Source organism: Amphiura filiformis, chromosome 17 (assembly GCF_039555335.1).
Source record: "Amphiura filiformis chromosome 17, Afil_fr2py, whole genome shotgun sequence".
Taxonomy (NCBI): domain Eukaryota; kingdom Metazoa; phylum Echinodermata; class Ophiuroidea; order Amphilepidida; family Amphiuridae; genus Amphiura; species Amphiura filiformis.
The window spans coordinates 37,190,890-37,206,790 of NC_092644.1; positions in this window are offsets into that span (position 1 = coordinate 37,190,890).

Here is a 15,901-nt window from a genome sequence, read left to right on the forward strand (position 1 = left end):
CGCAGAATGTTCAGGGAGAGATAAGGATAGTAGGAAGTCCAAAAGTGAGCTTAACCCAATTCTTCCATACAATAATCCGATATTAATTTTCTAATATCAGGCAACATCAGATATTTGGTACCGTTTATTATTACTTATATTGTCATTATTATAGACAACAAGATGCCTACAAGTTTTTTCAACTATTCCTCCAAACAAAAAAACATGGGTTATAGGAGTCAAATGCGGGGATGTTACTTGAATAAAAAGATCAACAAATATAAGATTCAAAGTGATGAGAATAGCCCATGCAACCAAGAAAGAAGATCAACTTCTTCTCTGCCCAAGGCATTTACCTCAAGCAAAAAAAATCAACAAATACAAGATTGAATGTGATAAGAACAGCCCAAGATTACCTTCTGCCCAAGGCATGTACCCAAAGTATTAGTGCCCCTGATGCCTGGACGTTACTTAAATAAAACATCAAATTTAAGATTTAAGTAATGAGAATAGCCCATCCCATGTAACCATGAAAGCAGATTCCCTTCTGCCCATCTTTACACCCCCTTATTATCAGAGATGCCACTTGCTTGTTGAAAAAAATCAGGAAGTTGCGAATATAGCCATTCATTCATTGCATTTCCAGGATCTGTGGTTCTGCTCGCTTTAGGTATTTTTAATGAGGTCCAAACGTTTCTATAATTCCAGGGTTGAGACCAACATTGATAGGAGACAAAAACATAATCTGCATATATGTGTTTTCTGTTTGAACCTAGATGTTGGACCTTTGCCCAGGACTAGAGTGTTAAGACTGGGAACAATTAAGTGTATAAGAAGGCACAGCGTTGCTTTAGAAATCAAAGAATAAGAACATTGAAGGCACAAGCGATAAAGCAGCAAAAAGACACACATGAGGGAACATCTGACCTGGCACCAGCTACAGGCCAGCCTGGAGACAAGTACTACAAGTGGCAATGGTATCCCAGACATCAGCCAGACCAACAGCTGCAGACAACCCATGCCACTTTGGATGGCATCGCCATGGATGGCATCGCCGTGGATGGCCAGTAAACCATCATGTCCATCTTGGATGGGATCACCATGGATGGCATTGCCGTGGATGGCATCACCGTGGATGGCATCACCGTGGATGGGATCACTGTGGATGGGATCGCCGTGGATGGCATTGCCGTGGATGGGATCGCTGTGAATGGCATCGCCTTGGATGGCCAGTAAACTATCATGTCCACCTTGGACGAGATCACAGGCTCCATCATCTTGTCCACTTTGGTAGTGTCGCCATGTGGTCAGGCTCCATACCATTGGACCAAAGAGCATCCACGCACGTCCACCAAGCCACCAACATCACAACCAGAACCAGCGCCACAACACTCCTCACCACAACTATCCCCACTGCCGCTATCCCCATATCTGCCACCACCAACTCTGTCCCTATACCATCACCAACTCTGTCCCTACCACCAACCGCAACACAGGAACCAATACATCAGGACTATGTACCACACCATCCTCCATCATTTCCGACCCCCTCTGCAGAGGTCTTAGCGCAGAGGAATATGGTGATGCCAGGGTAAGTGTAGAATCAAATTATCACAAAACGTAATAATTACGCCTTAGACCGCTCGGCCACCCAACCATTACATCATACTCGGTGTCAAAAAAATATATTCACCTCTGTGTTACGCAATATTGGCACATGCCCCGGGCACATGTCTGTGGGTAAAGATCCTACGTATAAATAGAAAAGCACGGAAGATGCATAAAAGCTCTATACCTTATAAAAGGCACCAGAAACAAATATGTTTGATCTTTGGATCGACCGTCGATACTGCTTCAATGCTGGTTATTAATGAACTGTCAACTAATTAATCAGCTCCCCTCTTGCAATAGCCTTTATTACCCAGATCTCCTGCTCGTTGTTCAGCACATGAACATACCAATTAGATTGTGTAGCGGGGATGTTACTTAAATAAAAAGATCAACAAATATAAGATTCAGAGTAATAAGAATACCCCATGATGAATTAACCATGAAAGAAGATCACCTTCTGCCCAAGGCATTTATACCACAAGACTAATATTGTCATTATTATAGACAACAATTCTACAAGTTTCTTCAACTACTCGTATTTGTCCAAACAACAAACGTGGAGCAGTTGCTTGGGTAATAGGAATTATGTGGGGATGTTACTTAAATAAAAAAATCAACAAATATCAGATTCAGAGTACACTAATAAGAATAGCCCATGATGAATTAACCATGAAAGAAGATCACCTTCTGCCCAAGGCATTTATACCACAAGGCTAATATTGTCATTATTATAGACAACAATTCTACAAGTTTCTTCAACTACTCGTATTTGTCCAAACAACAAACGTGGAGCAGTTGCTTGGGTAATAGGAATTATGTGGGGATGTTACTTAAATAAAAAGATCAACAAATATCAGATTCAGAGTAATAAGAATAGCCCATGATGAATTAACCATGAAAGAAGATCACCTTCTGCCCAAGGCGTTTATACCACAAGACTAATATTGTCATTATTACAGAAAACCATTCTACAAGTTTCTTCAACTATTCCTCCAAACAAGAAACATGGATTGGGTAATAGGAATTATGCAGGGACGCAACCAACAAATATAAGATTAAAAGTAATGAGAATAACCCATGTAACCATGAAAGAAGACCACCTTCTGCCCAAGGCGCTTACTTTTTTAAGGGTAATTTTGGTATATCAATGGGTCCAAATTTCTTTAAAAATTGGTATATTTATGGGTCCACTTTCAAATTCTCAGGGCACGTCCCTACCAAAACACCAAACTTATGTACCCCGGACGCTTACCTCAAAGAATCAGTGCCTCTGATGTGACTTCACAATCACAACATGGTGCAGAAAAGATGTTTCTGCATTGCTTCACCAAGACAATTTTGTCATCGTTCGACAAATGGTTCACACATTTCTAGATCAATATCAGCCTGCATGTTATTCGAGAGGGATTGTTAGACTTACTTTAATATACCGATCAATATTCCCCAGTAGATGTATTCCAGTGATGTAAAAACTCTTGATACATTCATTAATCAGGCATTTACAGACTTCATCTCATCCCAGCTAGCCAGTGTATCGCACCGTGCCATGTTTGCCTTTAACAGAATTTCCCCCGCTATGTTTGCATCTGCAAGTACCATGAGAATATATGACTTTTGCTGGAATGTATTAGCAAGACTGTGTCAAAAGATATGCCAACTCATTTCCGCGATTTCATTGAAACAGTCGTATGTGACCAGGAATGTGAAGATTGCATGTTCGGAAAGTGTGCAGAAATTTGAAAATTTGAAATTTGACAAGAAATACTGCTTTCGTGAACAGGTTGAATGGATTCAATGGATTTCTGTAGGGACAAAGATGGTTGAATGTGGCACCCTATACAAGAATATATCAACATTCAACAATCTACATCAACAATTTGAAATAGAGAAGCCGACATCGAAAACAACTACATTTTTGCATCGGCAGCTTCCGGTGAAATGCGTAACCAATGTATTAAACTACTGTGAAAGCAAAGACTTAGAAAGCTTGATTAAGCTAACAACCAGTACATCAGAATCCAACCTATACTTTGAAGAACTTCTCAGAAGGCATAAGGCACTTCAAAAACAGACAGAAAAACTAGAAAGGGCACAAGCCATTCCACTTGCAGGCCCATTAACACAACCACAGAAAGAATGGTTGAGTAATTTACAGACTTGTACCCGAGTCCAGCTTGTCCGAGTCCGAGCCGAGCCGAGTCCATTTGTATCCGAGTCCGAGCCAAGTCCGAGTCCTTTTGTGTCCGAGTCCGGACTCGAGTCCAAGTCCAGGGGTGCCGAGTCCGAGCCAAGTCCGAGTCCAACAAAAATATGATTCGAGTCCGGACTCGAGTCCGCTCGAGTCCGGACTCGGTCAAAGACCATGCCCGTGTGTGTGTATGGGGGGGGGGGTCATTCAACTTATGATGTGACAGGTGTCTGGCATTGCTTAGTAGTAGGAGCCTATTTGTATAAAAATGGGTCATTTGGGTATAACAAAATGAAAAAGGGATAATTGGGTATAAAATTTTGAAAGAATGTTTCATTTGATAAAACATTTTGAAAAATTGGGTCATTATTTGCAAAAATGGAGCAAAATTTTAAATTTTGTTTCTAATTTGACCAGGAAATTTACAATAAAAAAAAAAAAAAAAAAGAAAATTGCAAAGTTTTTGATGCTAAAATTGTAGAAAAAAGAAGGTCATTGGCCATAAGTCACTCACTACACTATACCACACACCGCTCTCCCTATACCAGACTTGACTTGTACTTGTAGTACCATTAGATTGCGTACCGTACCCATACTCGGGTCCCAATTTCCGTACCCGTTGCTTCGGACCCGTACCCGTACTCATGCCCTATTTTTACCGTACCCACAGGTACGGGTACCATACAGTACATGGTTTATACACAAATGCAGGAAAGTGAGAATAGAATACTATCACTTCCCAGATGCATGTTAACTCCACTCATGAATCCCACTGTGAGTCCTCTGATCATAAATTCATAATTAAAACAAATAGGTTACATCATGAATGGGGTTGTGTGGGGAGTAAATGGAAAGCTTTAGCAAGTGCCCTTAAATTTATTTTAGCCTGGTCCAGGGCCCTGAAAAATATCAATCCAACCCTGGCTACACAAAAAGAACATGAATGCTGAGATCTACAACAGCCTGTGCACACTGCCACCCATGACATGTATGCTACATGTACATGTCTCATTCACACAATGACTGATCAATACAGAAAAAGACCTAGCAAACTGGAAAAACATTTCAAGATTTTTTTTCTTTTGTGGTGAATTTTATGTTTCATGTTAAAATATCATTATTTTAGCTTGTATTAATCATTTTGATATTCCCCATTCAAATACACTCCACTACTTGTATGCTGCCCACATGTAGAACTAATGATAATGTGACTGGTGCTGGGGACTGGAGTGAGATTTTCTGCCAGCCACATGAGCTCACAATGTACATGTACTTCTTCTACCAGTGCATCTGAGACAAATGAATAGAGAGGTCCTTACCATACTGAAGTTTGGGATTTGATAAGAGATTTAAAGGAGTTTTAAAATATTGATAAAACATGAATATAATTATCCAGATGTGCATAATTAATGATAATAATTATAATGATTGAGCTAATGGATAATCTGATGGATGTGTATTGTGTAGATGTGCATGAATGTACTTGGAAAATTGACAATTAATTTAATTCCAATTGATGTTTTAAGATAAATAATTTTTCCACATTGTACATGGATTGATTGGACTGGAATCGGACTGGGGTCGACTTGAGCCCGAGTCCTATTTTTTTTTTGTTCTGAGCCTTTTAATGTTCAATTCCGAGCTGAGTCTGAGTCCGGCAAAAAGTGGACTTGAGTCCGAGTCCAGACTTGAACGCGACATCACTGCTAAATATACTAAAGTATGTTGAAATTAGTATTGCACAGTCTGGTTGTCCATACAAAGACATAGTTTTTTCACTTGCATCCCAAAATATGCCACATTTAGGCTAGATTCACCATGACACCAATATTTAATCTCTTTTTGTACTTGTTTTATTAATTTGTTTATACTCATACCCATAATTATGGGTATGTCTAATTCCCTCATAATACCCATAACTCATACCCTATAATTGGACCCATAAGTTCAAATTTCCATACCCGTACTCCATGGCCCGTACCCATACTGGGACCCGTACTCGAGTCCCAATTTCCATACCGATACTCGTTGCCCGTGGCTTCGTACCCGCACCCTGCACTCGCACCCTATTTTGACTTTGGACCCGTACCCGTACTCATGGACTCGGACCCGTACCCGTGACCTGGGACCCGTACCCGTACCCATGGCTTGGGACCCGTACCCGTACTCATGGTCCGGGACCCGTACCCGTACTCATGGCGGGTCCCAATACTACAAGTCTGCCCTATACACACCCACCCTACACAGTTAACATTTAAAAGACTCAACACAACTCAACCAACCAACTGTACACACACCCCTTCAAAGTCCCATACCCATGAACAGGTATCTGGGTATCTCCTGGGTAAAAACTTCTACATGTATCAGACCACCTGTACTAAACAGCACTCACAGCAGTCATGTGGGGCTATCTGTGTGTGTGTGTGGCACACTACATGTAAACGCACAGTGAACTTGCACCCAGGGACTAGAGAAGTGTCACTAGGCTGCATGCAGCATACATGTAAATGAATTGCAATGTATTTAAATATATCATAGAAAAATATCATCATCATCATCGTTATCATTCTCTTTTATCATCATCATTATCATCATCGTCATAATAATAATAACAGAAATTCACCTTTAATTCTAAATATCTTTTCAAAATTGTCCCACACAAATGTGCACCCTACAGTCATTACAATTTACTGAGCTGAGATGTATGGTCCAGTGTGCATATTTTTCTCTTTCAAGATTGGATTGGAAAGTTCCATGAAAGAACTCTTAGATATTTTGATGTAGTCCAAATATTTAACAAAGTTTGCATTTATTTAATTATCAATTATTTCATTAATGATAACAATAATATGATTCTACAAATAAATCTAAATAAGTTGGTCGATATGTAGGATATATGACAGATCACAGATTTGACAGCCCCAATTAATTTGTAAAATTGCCAAATATGTAAAGTCAACAAATTTGAGATCTACTTTGACATTTTTAGATAATCATTTCACATTTTACATGGATTTAATTGGACTGGACTCGGACCGGACTCGGCTTGAGTCCGAGTCCTTTGTGTCCGAGTCCGAGCCGAGCCGAGTCTTTTGGTGTCCGAGTCCGAGCCAAGTCCGAGTCCAACAAAAAGTGGACTCGAGTCCGGACTCGAGTCCGAGTCCGGACTCGAACGATACATCACTGGTAATTTAATCAAAAACAGGCAACTTAGATAAAGATGGGCTTATAATAATCAACCCCACACATGGAAAACCAACAAAACTTCTTGAAGTTCCGAACACACAACTCTCAAGCTCTAATGCTTCAAACAGGACACAAACAAGACAAGCAAAACTAATCAAGCGTTTAACATCAATTCTAACTCAAGTTAGAAACAATACACCAGGATCAAGTAGGCCATCAGTTGCTGATAAAGATGTACATTGTCAGATAGCATCTGTCATCAAGAGAAATAAGGACACATACATAACAGCTGCAAAACAAGCAGGGCATTTCTATAATTCCAGGGTTGAGACCAATCTTGATATAAACAAAACATAATCTGCATATATGTGTTTTCTGTTTGGGGCCAAGAATAGCTCTATGACAACAAGTTAAATTAAAAGAGGAGATAAAAATGTAATGCCACCAGGTATTTTGGGGTCCCACCATGAAACACATGACCAAAAGTTAATGCTGTCATGACCGAGCCGATGGTACAGTGATCTTTTGACTTTGCCAAGCGTGTAAGGCAGGTCAATACTCAATTACATATTATCAGATTGTAGTCAACACAAAAAATATCATGTGAAACTATCAGCATGACAAAGCTTATCTTATTCCATGATACCGGTATTATACGTATATATACTGCTGATATGCAGTGTCCCACATTATGCAATTTAGGTGATAGTTATGAAAGTTCTCATTTCTTTACAAAATAATAAGAAATACGGAAGCGTAATTATAAAAGTCTTGAATTGACATTTCATTTGTAAATATTGGGCAATAATAATTAATGTTATGACGAAACTCTTTTCGTGCAGTCAGTCTCTGTACAGACATTAAGAAATTAATAAAAGCATATACAGGCTGAGTCAAAAAGAAGTAAACTCATGTTTGAGGGGATGTAACTCGAGATCTGCAAGGAATCTGCTAAAGATAAAAATACCACTGGAAAGAACAAATTCTACACGTCTAAAAAAAAAAAAAAAAATTGTTTCAATTGCTCACAGCAAACTAAAGTTATACTCATTTAAATACAACCACCCATTTTTGTAGCTGCACACGGCTGATTGATTTTCATCCATTTCAAAGCTTTTCACTTTCGACGAATCAGAAAAGTGTTGACAGGATTTATTGTTGAAAAGACAACTTTTGCTTTTAATTAAAATTCAACAAAGTCCATGACGGTAATATAGTTTGTAGGGATACCAATTCAAGTCTTTACGAGCGATCCGACAGAAGCTTGATTGGGGAATGTTGGGCAAAGGATTGAGCTGATCTTTGGTTTTGATGTAACGCATGTCTAACTCTAGCAATGATTACTTGTGATCTAGCAGTTCGTGGTCTGCCTGACGCTTCCGGCTGTCTGTTCCTTAAGGTTAAATACCACTAATTATGTATTACACGTGTTTCAATGGGAAAATGCCTAATTTCGGGTGGAATTTTCTCATATTCAGAACTCTCACAGTTCAATGTCACCAATATCAGGTGAAACTATATGATTTAGATGCCAAATGATCAAAAATTCAACATAGGTTGACCTGAGACTTTTCTTGTTTTAACGCACTGAACCGTAAACACCTTAAAATGACAGTGCGCTCTCAAGCTGAAAGTTACAATATGATAGGGCGACTATTTACTAAAAACCGAAGCCGTGCGTATGAATTTTGGTACTATTGCATCAAAAATGTCATATAATGAGAGAAAATGTACTATTTTGAAGCATCAAACTCTAAAAAGTACTTTTTTGGCTATATAACTTGATCAATTTCAGCGATTTTAATGCAGTCTTTTCGAATGCCATGAAAACAAATAGTTCCTCGTCAGATTTCAATGTATCGCCCAGGCCTATTGGTGGTCTTTAACCTTAGTGTCCCATGCACATTGAGCTTGTTCACATTCTTAAATACTCCTCCCTTACATGAAACCCGGTTAGCTATAGGAAATTGGAGACGAAAAAGACGCTTAACTTCAGTGGGACTCTTAGTTTCATGATATTCGTTGACAGACGTGCGCTCCCGTGCGGTAAAATGTGGTGCTATGTTGTCATTTGGCCCGTTTTATTATAAAGTAGTTCAACAGTTTGTTATAGTGAGATAAAATTCATATTGAAAAGAGCCCTTTAACATGTAGGAATTATTGATCGAAACCACACATGCCACAGAACTTTATTTGCATTTGAATATCGCGCCTTACCAATCAATATAACACGTAGGCCCATACTTGGGAAATGAAACCGTGTGCAGCTACAAAAATTGGTGGTTGTATTCAAATGAGTATAACTTGAGTTTGCTGTGAGCAATTGCAACAATTCTTTTTTTTATTTAGACGTGTAGAACTTGCTCTTTCCAGTGGTATTTTCATTGTTAGCATATTTCTTACAGATCTCGAGTTACAGCCCCTCAAACATGAGTTTACTTCTTTTTGACTCAGCCTGTATGTGTACATCCATATCAAAACGATGCACTTGTCGGCTGCTACATGTGTCTCAATTCATGTAATAGCTAAGAATAAATACCAGACTCATCTCAAGTCCCCAAGTCACATGGTTTAGGAATACAGAGAACATTCCTAAACCATGTGACTTGGGGATGATTTGAAGTGACCTCCACTTGAAATGAGTCTGGTATTTATGCCTAGCTACTATGTAAAAGGAGACACGTGTAGCAGGCGACAAGTGCACCGTTTTGATATGGATGTACACATATCTTTCACATATTTATTTACATTTTTACATATATTCGACAACTGTATTACCTATCTTTTTTTTTAATTTAAACTTTTTTTTTACTTTGCACATATTCTCATGCTATAATACAATTTGTTTATTGAATTAGAGAAATTACAAAACAAATTAAATAGTCATCAGATTTTTTATTTGTTTTTCGTACAATTATTGCATTTACTAAGAACTAAATAAGAACCAAAAGAAAACAGAAGTAAAGAAGTACAAACATCAACATGTCACACGTCCAAGACTGCCTGATGGTTTTCAGCTGCCCAGAGTGCGAGCGCACTTTACCCTACCCAGGTGCTAACCATGGTTGCCAATTTGATGACTTGGGATATATGGAATCCTGAACTTATCTCGGCCAGTTTTCCCAATTACTATTGTCAATTGCCGACTCAATAACCACAACAGTATTTTTCATGAAATTGTCCCCTACAAGTCTAGATGTTGGACCTTTGCCCAGGACTAGAGTGTAAAGACCGGGAAACAATTAACTCTTTGGTGTATAAGAAGGCACAGCGTTACTTTAGAAACCAAAGAATAAGAACATTGAAGGCACAAGTGAAAAAGCAGCAAAAAACACGAATGAGAGAACATCTGACCCGGCACCAGCTACAGACCAGCCTGGAGACAAGTACTGCAAGTGGCAATGGCATTCCAGCCATCAGCCAGACCAACAGCTGCAGACCAACCATGCCACCTTGGATGGGATTGCTGTGGATGGGATTGCAGTGGATGGCTTTGCCGTGGATGACAAGTAAACCATCATGTCCATCTTGGACGGGATCACCGGCTCCACCATCTTGTCCACCATGGGTAGGGTCGCCATGGGGTCAGGCTCCATACCATTGGAGCAACAAACATCCATGCATGTCTACCAAGCTACCAACACCACAACCAGAACCAGCGCCACAACACTCCTCACCACAACTTTCCCCACCGCAGCTATCCCCATCTCTGCCACCACAAACTCCGTCCCTACCACCAACCGAAACACAGGAACCAAGACATCAGGACTGTGTACCACACCATCCCCCATCATTTCTGACCCCCTCTGCAGAGGTCTTAGCACAGAGGAATATGGTGATGCCAGGGTGAGTGTAGATTCAAATTAGAGACATACTCTACACTCACAAGAGAAATAAAAAAACCTAGACACAAAGAGCTATTCCCATTGCCAGCATCAGCTGTAATTATTCACTGTGGGACAAACATTGTGGCAAGTTGGTCACTACCAAAAAGAGACATAGATGACTTGATCAAATTAATTGATGTAGTTGAATACCTGTACAACCTGCCTTGCTCAATACAACTCTAGTGAGACCATCAACAAGTGCGCGCCATTAATTTAGGTCATTATTATTGTTATATTGTTATGTTCTGCCTCCCCCGCACCCTAATTTTTCTTTATACAATCTCGCTCCTAAATCATATTCTTATATATTTAATATTATACACACAGGTACTTAGTTTTTCTGTATCAAATTGTATCTTATTATATTAGGCCCTTTATGATATTTTTTGTTAACCATGGGGTGCCACCTTAATCACGCTATGCGTTCAGGACTGGCACCCGTCTCTCTCATATGATATTTCACCTCTTATTATTATCATTATTATTACTTCAATATTACAATTATTATTATTATCATTATTTATTATGTATATTTGTGAATTTCTATGTTTGAGATGAAACCAAATAAATGAATCTGAATCTGTTTGTATCCTCTATTTTGGTTAGAGATGACTGTGATGAACTTGCAGACATTGCAAATACCTTCAATTTTTTGGTTTGCAATTCACTGAGGAATTTGAGGCCTACTGTACGCTTTATAAACCTGAATGATGTAAGCGGTAATGGAATTCTTAGATATACAATTTCATATGATTACAAATATAACATCATTTCATTTCTTCATTTATGTACAGGTCAAGTAAACGGAATGTATTCCGTACTGTTCATGTCACCGGAGTCGGCCATGATGCAGCAAGTCAACAAGTTCATACGTCTGAGGCTCGCCAACTCAGTATGTACGTACGTATATGACGAAGCACACATTATAGTTTAGATTGGTAAATATTTCACAATATGCATATTTTTAGCACAGAGTAATGGAGATGAACCATGGTGGTAACAATGTGATACTTAAATAAATAATTATAATTAAATAATTATGTCATTTGTCATTAGTAATGATTCATTGATGCCTTTTGCCAACATACAGGGGGAAACATTTAGACCAGGCTACAAAGGGATACAAGAGCTGCAAAGCATTAATAAGGAAACTACTCTGGCTATGTTGGCAACCCTATCAATTGACCATGTGAAGTCACTGAAGAGCGTCTTGGGGTTGTCAAATTGCCAGTTTGTCACCGAATTGACGCACAGGGAAGATGATATTATTTCTGTATGTAACTTCTAGCACAGTGAAACATTTAACATGGTACAAGGTGTTGAGTTATTATTGTAAATTGAAATTGTTACTATAGAATTTTCTTTATTTGTCTGCAGAGGTCCGTGCTAAAAATTGGGAGGAAGTGGAGGTGCAAACATTGTTACAATTTTACCAGGCCAATGGCCAATTTAAATACCTTACATGGCAGCGGTAAAAAGGGGACACCAGGAATAGAGAAGATGAAGGAAAAGTGTTGGGTGGAATGTGCGCAGAGGGTGTTTGCAGCAGGAGGGGAGCAGCTTAGGTCGTGGACAAAGTGTCGGAAAAAAATGTCCGACCTAGCTACAGCTGCCAAAAAATATCAGATCAATCGCCTGGCTTTGAATGAAACAGGTAAAAGTTCTGCCTCAACCCTTACTCTGCTTGATATTTGATCACAAGGAAACAATTGAAAAAAATGAGTGAAAAAAAGTTGATGAGTGTCATCAATTATGACATGTAAAATTATTGACTTTTATGGTACATTTCAACCAATTATGTTTCTTAAAAACATGCAGGCCTGATATATTCTAGGAGACACAGAAATGTCCAAATAACGCGCACACTCAACTCAACTAGGTAGTGGCCTATTTGAAAGAGCAACAGCTGTCATCCAAGAAAATCATCATTTATGTGAAAAACGTCAAATATCTAATTTCTTTACATTTATTTGTAAAGAGTTAGGAATTCAAGGTTTTGTTGGCCCCAAGAAAGATAGTAATCACGGTGATGCCAAGGAGCAAGAAGAAAGACCGATCATGTATGGAATTGGTGAACATGACTGCCCGCTTCCGGCTATGAAGAAATACATCAACAAGTTGAATCCCCTCAATGAGGCATTCTACCAGCATCCAAAGAGGAAGGGGAAACCAGAGGATGCAGGGATGGTATTCCAATTCACCCCTTGGGGTGAACACATTCAGTCGGGGCCACACGCTCGATCCGGCGTGAACGCTGCATCTAGCGATCACGCTCCATGCAGCGAACATACCACGCTCAATGCGGCCAGATCTCAACCACGGAGAAGTCGGGTTAACATTTCAAGTCACTACACTATGTATATCCAAGCTACACTAAATGTTTGTCGTGTTTTGTAAGTGTTTCTAGATTGTTTATGATTTCTCCGGGGGAAAGAAACAATTACCGAGGAATTTTGTTCTGCGGCGACATCAACTGAATGATACGTAGCAGCTACGCCACATTGAGCGTGCCCGCTTGATTGAGCGATACCAACGTACGGTTACTTTAAAGTTTCAATTGATTTATCACATATGCGTGATATTTTATGCGCAATATTACATTGTATATTAAATTGATAAATATTAACCATCTGAAGATTGATAAATTTGTATTTCTGTCTTTATTTATTTAGAGATTTAAAATATCAATTAAGCTGCGTGCAGGGCGCTCTATATCAGATACCTATCTAAAGCGCACACAAACGCTGCTGGAAAATTTAAAAAAACTCAACACGCTAACGGGGGCACACGTCAAGATTGATATTATACCAACTTGGAAAGGGGGGAAGGTAAAGAGCTTTAAATCTGATGGCTTTCCGCAAAACAGAAACACCCACAATTCTCTAAGTACCGCGGTAGTAAGTTCCACAAGTGTAAAGACCGGGAAACAATTAACTCTTTGGTGTATAAGAAGGCACAGCGTTATTTTAGAAACCAAAGAATAAGAACATTGAAGGCACAAGTGAAAAAGCAGCAAAAAAACACAAATGAGGGAACATCTGACCTGGCACCAGCTACAGGTCAGCCTGGAGACAAGTACTGCAAGTGGCAATGGCATTCCAGCCATCAGCCAGACCAACAGCTGCAGACCAACCATGCCACCTTGGATGGGATTGCTGTGGATGGGATTGCAGTGGATGGCTTTGCCGTGGATGACAAGTAAACCATCATGTCCATCTTGGACGGGATCACCGGCTCCACCATCTTGTCCACCATGGGTAGGGTCGCCATGGGGTCAGGCTCCATACCATTGGAGCAACAAACATCCATGCATGTCTACCAAGCCACCAACACCACAACCAGAACCAGCGCCACAACATGCACTCCTCACCACAACTTTCCCCACCGCAGCTATCCCCATCTCTGCCACCACAAACTCCGTCCCTACCACCAACCAAAACACAGGAACTAAGACATCAGGACTATGTACCACACCATCCCCCATCATTTCTGACCCCCTCTGCAGAGGTCTTAGCACAGAAGAATATGGTGATGCCAGGGTGAGTGTAGATAAATTAGAGGCATACTCTTCACTCACAGGAGAAATTAAAAAACCTGGAGACGAAGAGCTGTTCCCATTGCCAACATCAGCTGTAATTATTCACTGTGGCAAGATGGTCACTACCAAAAAGAGACATAGATGACTTGATCAAATTAATTGATGAATACCTGTACAACCTGCCGGTGTTTGTAATCTCTATTTTGGTTAGAGATGACTGTGATGAACTTGTGGACATCGCAAATACCTTCAATTTTTTGGTTTGCAATTCACTGAGGAATTTGAGGCCTACTGTACGCTTCATAAACCTGAATGATGTAAGCGGTAATGGAATTCTAAAAGATGATGGTATACATCTAGCAGATGCAGGATAGTCATTATTTGCTAGTGAGTTAAACATTGCTCTGAGATCTACTATATACAATGGCAAACATGAATTTCCACAGGACATGATACCACCTTTGACAAATGCAGATAGGAAGAAAGATTCAAAGAAAGATTCAAAGAAAGAAAGAAAGAAAAAAAAAAAAAGAAAGAAAGAAAGAAAGAAAGAAAGAAAGAAAGAAAGAAAGAAAGAAAGAAAGAAAGAAAGAAAAAGAAAGAAAGAAAGAAAGAAAGAAAGAAAGAAAGAAAGAAAGAAAGAAAGAAAGAAAGAAAGAAAGAAAGAAAGAAAGAAAGAAAGAAAGAAAGAAAGAAAGAAAGAAAGAAAGAAAGGGTGGGTTTTTACGTCCCATCAAAACAAAAACCAACAAGAGAGAAGTGTACGGATGTGCCAAAACAGCCGACACCATATGTCAGTGGAGAGTCCGCCATGATGCAGCAAGTCAACAATTTCATACATCTGAGGCTCGCTGACTCAGTATGTACTTACGTATATGACGAAGCACACATTATAGTTTAGATTGGTAAATATTTCTCAATATGCATATTTTCTGCAGAGTAAAGGAGATGATCCATGGTGGTAACAATGTGACACTTAAATAAATAATTATAATTAAATAATTGTGTCATTTGTCATTAGTAATGATTCATTGATGCCTTTTGCTCACAGCATGGCATAACTCCTACATCACTGTCAAAACTAGATGCAGTCCAGATGCTTAGATACCTATCAATTTCTTGTGCAATACTTGATGAATTAAATAAATTGCCATCCTCTTAGTAGAGGAACTATCCCTAGCAGAAATTCTATACAGCAAGAAGTGTATCAAAAGTGTATCAAAGTGTATTAAAACTGTATCAAACGGCAATTTGATACAGTTTTGATATACAAAGGGTGTATTGAAAATGTATCAACTGAAAATATAGGGTATCAAAACTGTATCAAATACCACCTAACTGTATCAAAAGTGTATCGAATTTGAACTTAGCTAATTTGGCCATGCTTGTGGTGTATCAAAGGTGTATCAAATTGGACTTTGCAGTTTTTTAGTGTATGTAAAGTGTATCAAAATGAACTTTTTGGTGCTAGATGTATATCAAAAGTGTATCAAATTGGACTTAGTCAAATTC